Below are 18,979 nucleotides of genomic sequence, written 5' to 3' on the forward strand. Positions count from 1 at the left end.
TACTTCTTTTCCTATTTGGAACCAGTCTGTTGTTCCATGTCCAGTTCTAACTGTTGCTTCCTGACCTGCATATAGGTTTCTTAAGCATTAGACATTATTAAAGTAGTTGAACTGAGAGAGTCTTAACCTCATATTATGTACATGAGAAAAATGACAGGGAAGATCACACAGAGTTCATTCTATTTTCTGTCTTCTGAAGATTTTTTTTTTCTTAAAATATCTAGAGCCAGTTATGAGACATCAAAAATGTCACCATTAAAGAAATGCTACATTTTTTTCAAATCCTTTGTAAATATGAAGATTGTACTGAGTTATTTCTAATGGGGAAGAATGACATCATTTCAGATGATTTTTCTCATGTGAGGAATGAAATCATATTGGTAATTCTAAGCCACAAATTCTTCATCTATATCTTTGCCTCCTAATAGTGTTAATGAGAAGATTTAAAGAGATAAAACAGAATTGCACCTTACCTTCTGGCATCTAATTTTAAGTACTATCTCCCTATATCTTTAATTATATGTTAAAGATAGCTCCCTGTAGCTTTAATTATATATTAACATTCATAATTCAATTTCATATATATAGGTACATTTATTTAGTGAGTTATAAAATATTTTCTCTTTACAAAAAAGCACTTTCAAATGTTTTTTTTTTTCCCTTGAACCATCTGAATAATTAGTTTGCTGAAAATCAATTTAAAACTTATGTTATACTAGCCTCCCCTGACAAATAATATAAATATTAGCTAAGAACTGAATCTATTGTTATTTCATTGTAAATACAATTTTAAAATGTTGATTTTGCTTCCTGTACAGAAATTAATAGTTATACATCATGCTAACATAGCCAAATCAGCAACAATTTGGATTATTAGAATTTGGAGTCATGTTAACAACTTATTTTTTGGCAATTTATCATATTACACTACATTTCAAAGAGCCCAAAATAACTGAAATTTTGTTCTGTTGATTATGTAGCTTCCACACAAAACAGATCATTCTGCTGAAGCAGCTGGACATGGGAAGGATGACTGAACAGAGTAGAAATGCATTAATCCCTGTAATAACTATTTAGACTTCTCATGCAAGGATTAATTAGGGGATTAGACAAAGAAAAATAATGTTTCTGAAAGATATAAAATTTCAATCTACACCAAAATGCAGACACATGCAGAGTATGAAATATTGAAACATGCTTAATTGCTATTCCTAGGTGATTCACTAAACCAGTTGGTCACTGACATCAAGCCTAATACATTCTCTAACCCATTTTTTAAGAATAAGAATCTTATTCACCTTGCCACCTTCCCTGAATTTATATCCCTAAAATTAGAGAAATCAAGTGAACATTTCACGCAAGTATGGGCACAATAAAGGACAGAAACAAACAGTAAGAATCTAACAGAAGCAGAAGAGTAAGAAGATGTGTCAAGAATACACAAAATAACTATACAATAAAGATCTTAATAACCTAGATAACCACCATGGTTTAGTCACTCACCTATAGCTGGACATCCTACAGTGTGAAATCAAGTGGGCCTAAGAAAGCATTATTACAAACAAAGCTAGTGAAGGTTATAGAATTTTAGCTGAGCTATTTCAAATCCTGGAAGATGATGCTGTAAAAGTGCTGCACTCAATATGCCAGCAAATTTAGAAAACTCAGCAGTGGTCACAGGACTGAAAGAGGCCAGTTTTCATTCCAATCCCAAAGAAGGACAATGCCAAAAGATGTTCCAAGTACTGTACAATTATGCTCATTTCACATGCTAGCAAGGGTATACTCAAAATCCTTCAAGCTACAATTCAGTGTATGTGAAATGAGAACTTCCAGATGTACAAGCTGGATTTAGAAAAGGCAGGAGAGCCAGAGACCAAATTGCCAAATTCAGTGGATCATAGAAAAAGCAAGGGAATTCCAGTAAAACATCTATTTCTGCTTCATTGACTACACAAAAGCCTTTGACTGTGTGGATCACAACAAACTGTGGAAAATTCTTAAATAAATGCAAATGCCAGACTACATTAGCTGTCTTCTGAGAAACCTATATGTGGCTCAAGAAACAGCAGCTAGAACCTTACACAGAACAACGGGCTGGTTCAACATTGGGAAAGGAGTACAGCAAGGTTATATAATGTCACTCTGTTTATTTAACTTCTATGTAGAGCACACCATGTTAAATGCTAGGCTGTATGAATAACAAGCTGAAATTAAGACGGCTAGGAGAAATATCACCAACCTCAGATATGCAGATTATACTGCTATAATGGCAGAAAGTGAAGAGAAAGTAAAGAACTTCTTGATAAGTGTGAAAGAGGAGAGTGAAAAATCTGGCTTAAAATTCAGCATTCAAAAAACTAAGATCAAGGCATACAGTTCCATCAAGTCATGGCAAATAGAAGGGGAAAAATTGGAAGCAGTGACAGATTTTAATTTTCTTTATCTTCAAAATCACTGCATATGGTGACTGAAGCCATGAAATTAAAAGATTATTTCTTCTTGGAGGGAAAGCTATGACAAATCTAGACAGGGTATTAAAAAACAGAGACATCATTTTACTGACAAAGATCCTTATCGTCAGACCTATGGCTTGTTCAGTAGTCATGTAGAGATATGAGCGGTGTGCCATAAAGAAGGCTGAACACTCAAGAATTGATACTTTTGAACTGGTGTTGGAGAAGACTCTTGAGAGTTCCTTGCACAACAAGGAGATCAAAAGTGTCAATCCTAAAGGAAATTGATCCTTAATATTTATTGGAAGGACTGATGATAAAGCTGAAGCTCTGATACTTTGGCGATCTGATACAGAGAATCAGCTTATTAGAAAATACTCTGATGTTGGGAAAGACTGAAGGCAAAACGATGAGATGGTGAGATATCATCACTGACACAATGGGCATGAATTTGAGCAAACTCTGGAAAATAGTGGAGGATAGAAAAGCCTCGCATGTTGCAGTCCATGGGTACAACAGGTTGGACATGACTTAGCAACTGAACAACAACTATTCCACCTTGTTTACAAAACCCTCCTTCTTCAGCATAGAAACAGATATTTTAGCCATTCATTTTGACATCTCTGTTGCATTAATTCACTATGATTATTGTTTGTACTTCATCTAAAATCTCTATTTACAACCTTATGCAATAACAAGTACAGTGTGACTCTTATCTAGCCTTAAGGGAGAACTCAGATAATCTCATGGCAATGAGGCATTATCAATATTGAAGTAGTCCTTTCCTGTTGTTAAAAACAAGACAGCAGGCCAAAAATGGAGTCAGTTATGCTAAGTCTCACGTTATAAAACTAAGACTTACTTTCTATACAGCTTCAGTTCTCCCAGGAAAGGAATACTAAGCCTGTCAATCAATAATCCCTAATAAATACTAGTTAGATAATTTTTTCACATATCCATGAATCTTGTTTGATACTTAAAGTTAGATGAGTATAATATCACCTACATAGTAAGTATTATTTAATAAAACAATAATTATGAAAGTCTCAATTATGTACTGAATATTTAACAAATATTAAATCTCTTCTATGCTTACTTGTAGATATACCCTGCATTTCTAGTCACCTTATAAATTTAACAACAGCATGAATTATTTCCTATTCCAAGCACAAAACCTTCAGTAGCTCTTGATTTTATTAACAGCTTCAGTCTTAAAGTTCCATGTAAAGTTGTTATTCTGGTAAGTAGAATAAAATCTTATCTACAAGTTTAGGATATCCTGAAGGTGTTTAGTCAATCAATCATATCTTACTCTTTGTGATCCCATGGACTATAACCTGCCAGACTCCTTCATTTATAGAGTTTCCTAGACTAGACTACTGGAGTGGGTAGACATTTCCTTCTCCAGGGCATCTTCCTGAATCAAGATCAAATCTATGCTCCTGTATTGCAGCCAGATTCTTTACCGGCTGAGTCACCAGGGAATGCCCATAGACAACTTACCAGGAATATTTTCCAGACTACCATATCAGACCGTATGTTTCAAACAACTCTTTCCTCAATGTATATACCAAACTTTTAAATCCTAACATCAAGATCAATTCATTGGGTTAAGATAGTTTCTATAAAAAGTTTCTAAGAAATCATTTTTAAAAATCTGGCAGAGAAACTAACCAAAGACGAATCTATTCTTTTGTATATTTATCATAATAAATCCAAAGTACTCTGGTTTTTATGAATATAACAGTAGACAAAATACTAAAGTCACAGTTTTTATGAAATGTACAGCCTCATAAACTCGGGATGATGCACAAATAAATAAAATGAACTATTTAACATGTATCAGGTATTACTAAAAGAAAGAAGGTGGAAAGAAGTAGAATGTGACCAAGATTGGTAAAGACATTTTTGATAAGGCAAAATTTGAACAAAGGTCAGAAGGAAGTAAAGGAATACGTCATGCAAATCTAGGAGAATATTCTATGAATAGAAATAGTAAGTCTCTTAAAATTAGAGCAAGGAGATTCGTAAAGCACACAAATAAAGTATAGTTAGGAGCTGGTGGCAATGGCAACCCACTCCAGTACTCTTGCCTGGAAAACCCCCAGGGAGGAGCCTGGTAGGCTGCAGTCCATGGGGTCGCTAAGTGACTGACGTGACTTGGCAGCAGCAGCAGAGGCAGCAGCAGCAGCAGGAGCTGGTGGAGAATTTTAAGCAGTTAAGTCATATCATCAAATTGACATTTTAAATATCTACATAGTTATAATTACCACCTGGAATGCAACATTGTAACATTGCAAAATTTATACTCATGGAATAGTTAATAATCTCTCTTGCATAGAGCACTATGCTTGTGCACTGCACATTCCCTCCTCGCAGATTTTTCAGTCTATTAGCAATAGATATGGGTGAAGAAGGGCTGCTGCTGCTGCTGCTAAGTCGCTACAATCGTGTCCGACTCTGTGCGATCCCATAGACAGCAGCCTACCAGGCTCCTCTGTCTCTGGGATTCTCCAGGCAAGAACACTGGAGTGGGTTGCCATTTCCTTCTCCAATGCATGAAAGTGAAAAGTGAAAGTGAAGTCGTTCAGTCGTGCCCAACTCTTGGCGACCCCATGGACTGCAGCCCACAAGGGCCCTCCGTCCATGGGATTTTCCAGGCAAGAGTACTGGAGTGGGGTGCCATTGCAGACAATATAAATAAAAGCTGATCATAGTGCATGATGGAAAGTTAAAAACAGCAATGAAACACACTACAAGGAGACTGCAGAAAAATAACCACAGCCAAATGAGGAATATTAATTTAAGCTTACTGGTGGATGTCTTAACTTATGAGCAGGATTGAGGCAAGTGATTTGAAGACGCTTGATGACTTTTAAATATGGACATGTGGTGCATACCATATGTATACCATATAAAAGCAATTTAACATTATTGGAGTGTAAAGTATAATGCATTGGTTTATGAAGTAGTTTATATCCTAAATATATGATTAAGGAGATTGAGATTTATCCAATACAAAAGCAGAAGTCATTAGAGTATTAAGTTAATTACTTAAAATTGCATTTGATGTCACTGATGTGTAAAAAGGGTAAATGTGAGGAGAACAAAGCAAGGGGCAACAGCTATTGGGGTTTTATAATCATGAGAGAATTGGGGCCTGAAGAAGGACTTAGGTAATAAGAACAGAGGAGATGCACTGGTTGAAAAAATACATGGAGAGTAAAATCAGCGAAATTGATGGTTAGTCACAGGAGATAAAGGGGGGAAAAGTCAAGAATAACTTCTAGGTCCTTGGTTGTGTTAACAAATCAAACACAGTGCTGCCGGCAGAAAGAGAAAATACAGAAGAAATAGGCCCAAGGAGGAAGAATATTTGCTCAGTTCTGACATTTTGAAGCTCCTCTGTGTTGCCTGTGTTTGTACAGCAAGCAAACAGTGTGATAATTAATCTGAGATTACTAAGGAAGGTCTAGGAAGACAAATAAATTTGGGAAAAAGAGGCATATAATGAGTAGTTGAAACACTGAGGGTCAAGGAAATTACTCAAAGGTAGTATATATAGAAAAAGAAAACCAATGTGTTCCAGAAACCAAATTTTAAGATGAATTGAGATCCTTGAGTTACAAAAAGATAGAAAAAGAAAGAGAGACATTATGTTCAGTTCAGTTCAGTCGCTCAATCGTGTCCGACTCTTTGTGATCCCATGAACTGCAGTAAACCAGGCCTCCCTGTCCATCAACAACTCCCAGAGTCCACCCAAACCCATGTCCATTGAGTCGGTGATGTCATCCAAACATCTCATCCTCTGTCGTCCCCTTCTCCTCCTGCCCTCAATCTTGCCCAGCATCAAGGTCTTTTCCAATGAGTCAGCTCTTCACATCAGGTGGCCAAATTATTGGAGTTTCAGCTTCAACATCAATTCTTCCAGTGAACATCCAGGACTGATTTCCATTAGGATGGACTGGTTAGATCTCCTTGAAGTCCAAGGGACTCTCAAGAGTATTCTCCAACACCACAGTTCAAAAACATCAATTCTTCAGCATTCAGTTTTCTTTATAGTCCAACTCTCACATCCATACATGACCACTAGAAAAACCATAGCTTTGATTAGACAGACCTTTTTTGGCAAAGAAATGTCTCTGCTTTTTAATATGCTGTCTAGGTTGGTCATAACATTCCTTCCAAAGAGTAAGCGTCTTTTAATTTCATGGCTGCAGTCACCACCTGCAGTGATTTTGGAGCCCAGAAAAATAGTCAGCCACTGTTTCCACTGTTTCCCTATCTATTTGCCATGAAGTGATGGTCCAGATGCCATGATCTTAGTTTTCTGAATGTCAAACTTTAAGCCAACTTTTTCACTCTCTTCTTTCACTTTCATCAAGAGCCTTTTTAGTTCTTCTTCACTTTCTGCCATAAGGGTGGTGTCATCTGCATATCTGAGGTTATTGATCTATCTCTCAGTAATCTTGATTCCAGCTTGTGCTTCCTCAAGCCCAGCTTTTCTCATGATGTACTATGAATATAAGTTAAATAAATAGAGTGACAATACACAACCTTGACATACTCCTTTTCCTATTCGGAACTAGTCTGTTGTTCCATGTTCAGTTCTAACTGATGCTTCCTGACCTGCAGGAAGAGGCAGGTCAGGTGGTCTGGTGCTCCCATCTCTTTCAGAATTTTCCACAGTTTCTTGTGATCCACACAGTCAAAGGCTTTGGCATAGTCAATAAAGCAGAGAGACATTAGAAACTTCAAAAAGAAAAAAAAATGGAAATAATGAAGAGTTTTCTCTGTCAGGAAAACTGAAGGATTAGAAAATTTCTAGAGAGAGACATTTTCCAAATTTGACCGTGAGGTTTTTAAGTTCAAGTGTTGTTGGTTTTACCCTGTCTTCTGCCAGGTCCTAGAATATAATTTAGCAAATAGTAAACTCAGTGCAAAGCTGGTATTGATAGAATGAATGAAAAGAAAAGAAGAGACCCCTGGATTCAATGATGAAACAAGATCGCCTAGTATTGCCTCCTAACAGGGAAGGTTAGAAAATTATGAGTTTATCTACGTAATCGTGACTCTATATACTTTACTTCTTCCCTAACCCTATAAATATATTTTCAGATTTGGAAACCAGAAAAAGGAAATATTTTGGGAATAATATCAAAAAGAAAAAGTTTAAAAAGATAAGATCTCATTCAAGTATGTAGTCGTTCTCACAGTTATAAATACATTGATTCAGATAATAAAATTTAAAATCAAAGAAACTAAAGAGAGGAGTTCAAATTCATCATCCTTTAAATAGAAATACATCACAAGCCTCACTTTGAATTGTGAATGATGAAAATAATTTTCTGAGGGGCATAAAAAATATTACTTTACAAGTTGGACTACCTAAGAAGGTAAGGTGGAGAAGGGACATGCTGCTGGACAAATAGGTAATAAATCTAGTTCTATGGCCAAATTTTCAAAAGACCTTGACATAATTGCTTGAGCATTTTCATATAATTATATAAATTTTATGGTGATTTTCAGTGCTAAAGAAGAGTGTTTTTAAAACTGCTACTATGGCCAATATGTCGGATATCATCTTCCTCAATCTTACTGCATACCATGTAGAGAAATACTAGAAAATGGAACAAGAACAAAGAATGCAATATCAGAGATAGATAGAGATAGGTATGAAAAGTAGAGACAAAGTAAAGAAATAAAACAAACAACAAAAAAATATGATTAAAAAAGGATAAGAAAAATCCTTTAAAAAATCCTTAAAAAAAGTTTTAAAAATAAGAGATTGATTTGAACTGACAGTTGGAAAATAGATAATAAGAATATACAAGTTGCAATATTGACTCTACACCTCTCCAACATAGAACGGAATTGAAGCATAATGTATAGTTCAGTTCAGTTCAGTTCAGTTGCTCAGTTGTGTCCGGCTCTTTGCGATTCCATGAGTCACAGCACACCAGGCCTCCCTGTCCATCACTAACTCCCGGAGTTCACTCAGATTCACATCCATTGAGTCAGTGATGCCATCCAGCCATCTCATTCTCTGTCATCCCCTTCTCCTCCTGCCCCCAATCCCTCCCAGCATCAGTCTTTTCCAATGAGTCAAAACTCTTCACATGAGGTAGCCAAAGAACTGGAGTTTCAGCTTTAGCATCATTCCTTCCAAAGAAATCCCAGGGCTGATCTCCTTGCAGTCCAAGGGACTCTCAAGAGTCTTCTCCAACATCACAGTTCAAAAGCATCAATTTTTCGGCGCTCAGCCTTCTTCACAGTCCAACTCTCACATCCATACATGACTACTGGAAAAACCACAGCCTTAGTTAGGTCTACATAAATTTTTCTTGAAATCACCTATATTTTCCAGACTAGTAAATCTGGACCTAGTCAATTTAATAAATTTAATACTCAGAATCAGATGTAACAAGTCAGGACTTGCAATATTGCAAACATATAAGATTAATAAATAAGATAATGTGGATAAACTGGAAAGTGCATGGTCTCAGTATTCCTTGAGAATGGAAATCTTTAAAGTTGCAAAATCTAAAACTGTGTAATATAGAAGGAGTCATTCAACATTTAAGAGTGGGTTATTATCATTTAGAGACACAATTAAATCCTGAGCTTATGATATCAGTCTTGAACCTAATTAACTCTTGCTATGCCACAGGGTAGGAACTGAGTTGCATAACAGTTTTAAGTATATTAGTTTCAGCAGCTACTCTGACTTTTACCCTACCTGAGGTATTCACGCAGCAGGAAAAGCCATCCACAACTGGAGTGCTTTGATTTATATAGTCTACTTCTTCAACATTAAAAAAAAATAAATCCTTACTTCTGGGATGTTGACTTGAATAACAGTGTGTTGTCCATTTTCACCTCACTTCCCAAGATTTACCTAATTTAACAAAGTATCACTAAACATGTAGCAGGCTTCCCTGGTGTCCCAGCTGATAAAGAATACAACTTCAATATGAGAGGTCCCTGTTCAATTGCTGGGTCAGGAAGATCTCTTTCAAAAGGGACAGACTACCACTCCAGTATTCTTGGGTTTCTCTGGTGTCTAAGATAGTAAAGAGTTCACCTGTAATGCAGGAGACCTGGGTTGGGAAGATCCTCTGGAGGAGGGCAAGGGAACACATGCCAGTATTCTTGCCTGGAGAATCCCCATGGACAGAGGAGCCTGACAGGCTATATAGTTCACAGGGTTGCAAAGAACTGGACACTACTGAGTGACTAAGCACAGCACAAACATGTAGCATCTTCATTTCTTCAATAATTCTTCTACCTGAAGATGTTTTATCCCAGCAACGATTTTAGCAGTCCTGCAGTATAGAGTACCAGTTATGTAAATAGCATGAATGCAAAGCAATAACAGGCAAAACGAGATATTTGACAAGAGGATCTGACAGGTTATAATTTCCTACACATTGAAAAAATCAGAATGGATTTACTATAGTAAGAGTCTAACAAAAGTGCTTACATTTTTCTTATATTATTTTCCCATGAATATAAAAACAAAATTAATTTTTATTCCTTTTATAAACTTAGCTAGAACTTTTTTCTTATGGTACATTTTGTTCACTTTCCATCATGCTGCATTAGAAGTATTAATACAACACTGATTAGCCACCAGATGTCAGTATATGCGCACAAATATTTTACTCTGAAATAAGTGCTAGCAAAAAAAATGTTGAGAAATCTTTTATAAAAGGCACTCATAAGACCCAGAAGGATAATGTGGGGAAGGAGGTGGGTTCAGAATGGGGGTGACACATATATACCTGTGGCTGATTCATGGCAAAATCATCACCATATTACAAAGTAATTATTCTCCAATTGAAATAAATTAATTAATTTCATACAAAATACAAAGTGGATGCTTTTTCTTTAAACAAGTAAAATGGTTTAAGCATCTACACTTTATTTATTCGTATAAGGTTGAAAACCATCTTTGAAGCTTTCATTCTAGCCAAATATCATCTTTTATTTTCTCAATTAGAAATATATTTCTGACACTATGTGAAAGTATTTACTTATGAACATATTACTATTTAGTTGAAATTATTGTCCAATTAAAATTCCTTTTCAGTTATTCAGCTGAAATTATATAAGTGAATCTAAAACTTTTAGCTAATACAATTATACACATGGAAAACTACAGAGGATAATTTGAAAATCTGGTCAAATAGTAAGATTGTCTCTAAGATGACCAACTACAAAATTATGAGATAATAATGTATTCATTTTCCCATATGCTGGGGGAAAAAAGAAAATGCAAAGAAGACATTATTGCATTACACATTGAAAAAAAAATTCTGCAAGAGAAATGAGATTGTATATACCTATCTCATGAATTGGAGAAGGAAATGGCAACCCACTCCAGTATTCTTGCCTGGAGAGTCCCATGGACAGAGGAGCCTGGTGGGCTACAGTCCATGGGGTTGCAAGAGTCAGACATGACTTAGTGACTAAACCACCACCACAACCATCTCATGAATAACTGAAAAGTTTACTAGAAAATATTAAATGGCACTAAAAAATATTAAATGGCACTAAAAAATAATTCTTAGAAAAAAATGTCAGAGGGAAAAAATGGAATTAATCTATGTCTTTATTAACATTAATTAAGATACCAATCAGATATTAGATATGAGGCTTGTTCACAGTTTCACTAAAATTATGTAAAATTCTAATTTAAGAGAGGTTTAATCTTAATCTTTAAGCTTTAATTTAAATCTTTAACTTTAATCTTTAAACTTCCCTGGGGGCTTAGATGGTAAAGAATCTGCCTGCAATGCAGGAAGCCCAGGTTTGATCCCTGGGTCAGGAATATGCCCTGGAGAAGGGAATGGCTACCCACTCCTATATTCTTGCCTGGAGAATCCCATGGACAGAAGAACCTTGTAGGCTATAGTACATGGGGTTGCAAAGAGTCAGACATGACTGAGTGACTAACACTTAATCTCATAGTTATAAGAATGTCTTATAAGGCTACAATTATTTTTAACTAAGTACTGAGAAAGTTTTTAGGAAAGGCAAAAGCTCCTGAACAAAAATAAATAAGTAGAATCCATGAATTCACCTGATATGAAAAGTTTAATTTAGTATATGATAAAAAGTGGTGTATCAAATAAGTGAAGGAAATATTTATTATTTGATAAATATTTTAAGACAGTTGAACAGCCATAAACATAAGTAAATATATTTTCATATTTTATAGGAGTAAATATTTTATAGGAGCAAATATATATATATATATATATCTGAAGTTATGTTCTGGAAGTATTTTCAGGATAATTACTGCAATATTGACTTTCTAGAGCACATTGCTTTTGCCATTTTCCATTTTTGTGCATATCGCTGTTTTATAAAGTTAGAATTGAATAACATATGCATGTAGTTCTGTCCATTAAAAACTGGATTTATCAAAACATGAAGAAGGGAAAAATGCAATCTTAAAATTATAAAATATATATAAATTATGTATTAATAATATATAATATATATTAGTATCAATAATATATAACAGTATATGATATTGTGAATAAAGACATTAATAAGATGAAATAATGTGAAGAGATCAAGAAATATTCATAATTATGGTGAAATGAGAATATATAATTAAATGAAGTGATAGCTTATCATTAGAGGGAAGAAAAATCAAACGATCATTTCTGGATTTGAGTAGTCATCTTGTGGCTTCAGATGCCATTTCAAAAGCAGGAAGATTTTAAGACATTTTCTAACCAACTCAACCTACAGTAACAGCTTAAATTCACCTTTTGTGATTCAGTCAGTTTTTCATGTAAATTGAGTTCCCACTTTTTGTCAAGAACTGCCAGAAACTCAGCAAATATTTGTGCACAAAATAAGCATTTCTGCCTTGGGATTAATGGTATTTATAGAACATGTATTCAGATTGAGGGAATGGAACAGAGACTCAAAAGCTAAAGCTTTCCCATCAGAACTTCAAGTTTATCAAACCTAAATATTTACCATGTTTAATGAAAATATTTTATTAATTTTTTTCTGTAGTTTTCAGTCTCTTGACTACTGTAACATGATGTGTACTGTGTAATGCACATATGACATAACCTAGATATTTCCTTTGTGTTTTTTAATACCACTTCCTTTCCACCCAGTCTCTATCTTTATCTATTAATCTCTTCTTTATCCTGCATGTCAGGAAGAATATGCTTTCTTTTTGTTAAAGCAGATATTTTTCACATGTATTACAGATTGTAAATCTTTCAAAACTTCTGGAAAAGAGTGAAGTCTATTCAATCTCAGTTTTTTCATCTTCTTGTCATAAGGTATATCTTCTCAGGGGAGAAAAATAAACTAGATTTTCTAATCTAAACACCCACAAACACACACACATACACATATGTGACAACACAGATACATTTTGAAATTATTGTTTTCTTTTTTTATTTTACAATAACCAGATAGTTTTCTTTTTGTCACTCACTGTTAATTTCTTAGTTTCTCTTTTCCAGTGTTTATGTGATACACATTTTACATAAACATGAGTCTGTTGTATATCATGATTTTATATGTGTGCATATATTCTACTTTTGCTGATTCACAGATGTCTGCATAGTCATTCAGAAAATTTGTTACCTAAAATATTGAAGATAAAAATGTCACTCATATTAAGCATAGAAAATTGGTTTTAAGAGATAACAAAAATTGAATTTATATTAATGTTCAATTATTATATAACCATCCTTATATTTACCATAGGTTTTTGCAGTAAATTTTCTCCACTATAAAACAATTATTTATTCATTTAAAATTGATAAATATTTTTTTGGGGTAGGTATTTTGAGACTGAAAATATTCTGTTGCTCCTTATATTTGCCCATCCATTTTAACATCCATTAAGGGACCTCTCATGTGTTAATGGTGACTTTTTGTTTATGTATTCTTTTCATGTTTACTGGGCTTCCCTTGTAGCTCAGCTGGTAAAGAATCTGCCTGCAGTGTGGGAGACCTGGGTTCGATCCCTGGTTTGGGAAGATCCTCTGGAGAAGGGAAACCTACCCACTCTAGTTTTCTGACCTGGAGAATTCCATTGGTTCACAACAAGTCAGACACAACTGAACGACTTTCACTTTCCATATTTATTAATCAGAATTATTTTGTATGAGGCTTCACATCTCCCTTATTTACTATTCTAATGAGTTATTTATTGATATTGGTATGAAGTCTCAGCTATTTATTTTATTAGTTTATTATAATTCAATACTATAATTATTCACTTTGTTGCTAAAATTGTCCCTGTTTTGGCCTTTAGGGATCCTTTTAATTTGTCTTCTGAGTCCTTTCGATATGAACCAAATTTTAGAATTTTTCTTGGCACTACTTTCTATCATCACAAGGTGTTCTAGACTCATCTTGCATATTCTACACCTCTTCCAGGCATCATCTACTTCTCCAAGCAGCTCTGGTTCACTTTTTTGGGAGAATGATATTAGAAGTCAATATCCACATGCTGCTGCTGCTGCTGCTGCTGTTAAGTTTCTTCAGTCGTGTCCGACTCTGTACGACTCCATAGATGGCAGCTCACAGTAGGTTGCCATTGCCTTCTCTATCCATATGCTACATGTACTCATTGTTAGTGAGGTGACACTGCATTTAGGCTCTTTCAGTGGTAATTCTGAGAAATTTATATGCATCTATACTAATCTCATGTATTCATAGCTATATTTCAGTTCAGTTCAGTCATTCAGTCGTATCTGACTATTCGAGACCCCATGAACTGCAGCATGCTAGGCCTCCCTGTCCATCACCAACTTGAGGAGTTTACCCAAACTCATGTCCATTGAGTCAGTGATGCCATCCAACCATCTCATCCACTTTTGTCTTCTACTCCTCCTGCCCTCAATCTTTCCCAGCATCAGGGTTTTTTCCAGTGAGTCAGTGCTTCATATCAGGTGGCCAAAATATTGGAGTTTCAGCTTCAAAACCAGTCCTACCAATGAACACCCAGGACTGATCTCCTTTAGGATGGACTGGTTGGATCTCCTTGCTGTTCAAGGGACTCTCAAGAGTCTTCTCCAGCACCACAGTTCAAAAGCATCAATTCTTTGGTGCTCAGCTTTCTTTATAGTCCAACTCTCACAGTCATACAAGACCACTGGAAAAACCATAGCCTTGACTAGACAGAACTTTGTTGACAAAATAAAGTCTCTGCTTTTCAATATGCTGTCTGGCAGATCAGGAAGCAACAGTTAGAACTGGACATGGAACCACAGACTGGTTCCAAATAAGAAAAGGAGTATGCCAAGGCTGTATATTGTCCCCTGCTTGTTTAACTTCTATGCAGAGTACATCATGAGAAAGGCTGGGTTGGAAGAAGCACAAGCTGAAATCAAGATTGCTGGGAGAAATATCAAGAACCTCAGATATGCAGATGGCCCCACCCTTATGGCAGAAAGTGAAGAAGAACTAAAAAGCCTCTTCATGAATGTGAAAAAGGAGAGTGAAAAAGTTGGCTTAAAGCTCAACATTCAGAAAATGAAGATCATAGCATCTGGTCTCATCACTTCATGGGAAATAGATGGGGAAACAGTGGAAAAAGTGTCAGATTTATTTTTTGGGGCTCCAAAATCACTGCAGATGGTGATTGCAGCCATGAAATTAAAAGACAGTCCTTGGAAGGAATGTTATAACCAATCTAGATAGCATATTAAAAAGCAGAGACATTACTTTGCCAACAAAGGTCCATCTAGTCAAGGCTATGGTTTTTCCAGTGGTCATGCATAGATGTGAGAGTTGGACTGTGAAGAAAGCTGAGGGCCGAAGAATTGATGCTTTTGAACTGTGGTGTTGGAGAAGACTCTTGAGAGTCCCTTGGACTGCAAGGAGATCCAACCAGTCCATTCTAAAGGAGACCAGTCCTGGGTGTTCTTTGGAAGGACCGAAGCTGAAGCTGAAACTCCAATACTTTGGCCACCTCTTACAAAGTGTTGACTTATTGGAAAAGACTCTGATGCTGGGAGGGATTGAGGGCAGAGGTAGGGGGACTACAGAGGATGAGATGGCTGGATGGCACCACCCACTCGATGGACATGACTTTGTTTGAAATCTGAGAGCTGGTGATGGATAGGGAGGCCTGGTGTGCTGCGATTCCTGGGGTCACAAAGAGTAAGACAAGACTGAGCGACTAAACTGAACTGAACTAGCTTGGTCATAACTTTCCTTCCAAGAAGAAAGTGTCTTTTAATTTCATGGCTGCAATCACCATCTGCAGTGATTTTGGAGTCCAGAAAAATAGAGTCAACCACTGTTTCCACTGTTTTCCCATCTATTTGCCATGAAATGATGGGACTGGATACCATGATATTAGTTTTCTGAATGTTGAGTTTTAAGCCAACTTTTTCACTCTCCTTTTTCACTTCATTTGTTTTGGGAGAATGGTATTAGAAGTCAATATCCAGATGCTCCAACTACTCATTGTTATTGAGGTGACGCTGCATTTAGGCTATTTCAGTGGTAATTCTGAGAAATTTGTATGCATCTATACTAATCTCATGTATTCACATCTATATTTCAGTTCATATTTATACATCTAATATTATTTTTATTAAAACTGCAACAATATACTAAAGCATGAGTTCATAATCACACCTGTTGACTCCAATCCAGCACCAAAGACTCCAAGTCTTTACCCACTCACCCACACCAGTCCCTCATTCCTTGTTTGTAGCTTGTTTCTCCAACAATGCAAAACCTAATCCCATTTCCTAAATATATTTACTTGTTTGTTTAGCCTTCTATATTTACTGATTTTACAGAAGTAATCAGACAACAAAAAAAGACCTTTCATGGAGATTTACACTGTGTATGTCATTCTTTCCAGTGAGGGGGGTGCAGAATTTAAGTCATTCAATATTATTTAGAAAATCTTTCAGGTGAGACAAATATTAATTCTATAGCTTTAAGTGAATCTACTTTTGGAGAGAACAATTTACGTGCTTTCTTAGAAATTATTTTGGTAATGTTTCAATGTCATCGATGGTTTAGTTTTTTTATTAGAAACAGAAATTAAGAACCTTACATGACTGAGGTTCAAGAGTGATTATTTGTTTTCTCATTGCATTACTTGGTTAGATTTTTATGATGCTATAAGACAAAAAGGAGTCCATATATATTATAGAGAGATTAAAAGCAAATTTTCTAGTACAGTTTAGGAAAAACAGAAAAGCTACAAATAGAGTGTGATTAAGCTTTGTCTCTGGGCTGTAGATTCTTCCAATCAAACATAACCTAATTAGGTCCAAATGAAGTAAACTCTCTAGTCTCTCTTATCTCTTTTCAGTTTTTCCTATAGCAAGTTTTCTTTTTTGTTGTTGTTGTTGTTTAATCTCAATAAAATTAAATTTAATAGGAAGTTTTGTAGATAGCTTACATTCTCTGTTAGGCTACCTTGGTGATGGGCTGCCTCACTTGAAGAGGAAAGATTGATTGGAGCATAGATTTACTTTCATTCTATGTTTTGATTTTTGGTTTTCTTATCTTTAAATATATAATCTACCACACTTCCCCGTCCATGGGATTTTCCAGGCAAGAGTACTGGCGTGGGTTGCCATTGCCTTCTCCAATAATTATGTATAGATATATTCAGATCAGTATCATTGTAAAAAATAGAATGAACAACATAGAGCACATAACACAAATGTACCACAGAGTAACTAGTCAATAATTTTAAAAAATGTTATATTATTTTATAATACAGAGTAATATAAATTTATTTATACATTAGGCAGTTTGTGAAACAACTGTTTACTTTTTTTAAGTGCTTATCTATGAGAGCATATTCACATGTTTTGCATCAAGAAAGTTCTCTATTTAGATTTTCAGATACTTCTTTTCTATCAATTTTTTTTTGTGTGTTCTCTCACCTGCAATACCTACTCAAACATCTGTACAAACATATATGTTCTGGTATAAAAATTATTCATTAGTCTCAACTATACCTTTTTTTCTCTAGGTTTATCAATATTTCTATCATAATTTTAATCTCTTTGATGTGTTTTCCTGAAACTGTAGAAGGATATTTTACATTGTTCTTTATCTCTCTGATACAACATTCCACATTGTTGAATTTGTTCTTTACAATTCAAATGAGAATGCTCCCTTTATTTCTGCATTTTCATTCCTTTTATTCCATTGTTTGACTATTTTAACAGTTATTCTTATCCATACTCAATTTTTCTTATAATTTGCTGTTCACTTAACTTTTGCATAAAAATTTTTACCTTATTTTACCCTACAGTGAGTTCACAGAAATGTTTTCCATATATAAGTACATATATATACGACTATGTGTCAATGCTTGCATAATTGCATATATAGATACTGACACTATATGCTTATGTATATAGTGTTAAGAGAAAGTCTTTAAGTATTAGGGAATAATATTATGGCCTTGGTATTAATAAATGCAGCTCTGCTAATCTGAAATGTGAAACTTGTAAATACAATTTTGCACTCTAATATTCTGAAATAATTTAGTACCTGATGTTAAGTCACTTCAGTCGTGTCTGACTCTGTGTGACCCCATAGACAGCAGCCCACCAGGTTCCCCCTTCCCTGGGATTCTCCAGGCAAAACACTGGAGTGGAGTGCCATTTCCTTTTCCAGTGCATGAAAGTGAAAAGTGAAAGTGAAGTCACTCAGTCTCAGTCGTGTCCGACCCTCAGCAACCCCACGGACTGCAGCCTTTCAGGCTCCTCCGTCTACAGGATTTTCCAGGCAAGAGTACTGAAGTAGGGTGCCATTGCCTTCTCTGAATGTAGTACCTAAGTGACTACAATTCCTGGTATGCAGCCATGTCTTATCTGCAGTCTTGCCTATACTACTTTGATTAAAATCCTTGTGTACAGGGATGCAGAATGCCTTGTGTACTGTTTTCTACTTCCTACACAATTGCTTTCTGAGTGCAATATTTGCCACTTCAGCATAACATGTATTTTCAAGTAAAGGCACTCAACTCAAACTCCCCTTTCTTTATAAGGAGGGGAGACAAAATTCCATGAGAAAGGTGTCTTTTTTATATTAGAAAGAAAGTAACCATTTTATCAAGGATACGTTGAGAACAGAAAATTCTGTACCAACATGACTTGTTAAGATAGTACTCACCTTCCTTTATTCTTCCCATTTTACTAGCTACTCTAGGTGTTCCCAATTATTTGGGTCTTTATTTCCTTATGAGGGCTTCTAGGTCATTTAAAATTTCAATTTGTATTCTTTTCCTTATGTTAATTGTCTTTTGTTATGGAGACCTAAATGAAGTAGAGGGAGAAATTTTACTCTTCTACATTACTCTTCAAATAGATGGAGAAAGATGCATATTGTTGAGAGACACACTCACTATTTCAGTGTTGCAGTGGGCTAAACTATGACTCAGAGATATTCATGTTTCAAGCCACAGAACCTTTTTCCATGTTAAGGAAATATGTTGCTTTAACATGGAAAAGGGGATTTTGCTGGTGTGATTGTATTAAGGGACT

This window comes from Ovis canadensis, chromosome 10 (genome assembly GCF_042477335.2).
Source record: "Ovis canadensis isolate MfBH-ARS-UI-01 breed Bighorn chromosome 10, ARS-UI_OviCan_v2, whole genome shotgun sequence".
In the NCBI taxonomy this organism is placed as follows: domain Eukaryota; kingdom Metazoa; phylum Chordata; class Mammalia; order Artiodactyla; family Bovidae; genus Ovis; species Ovis canadensis.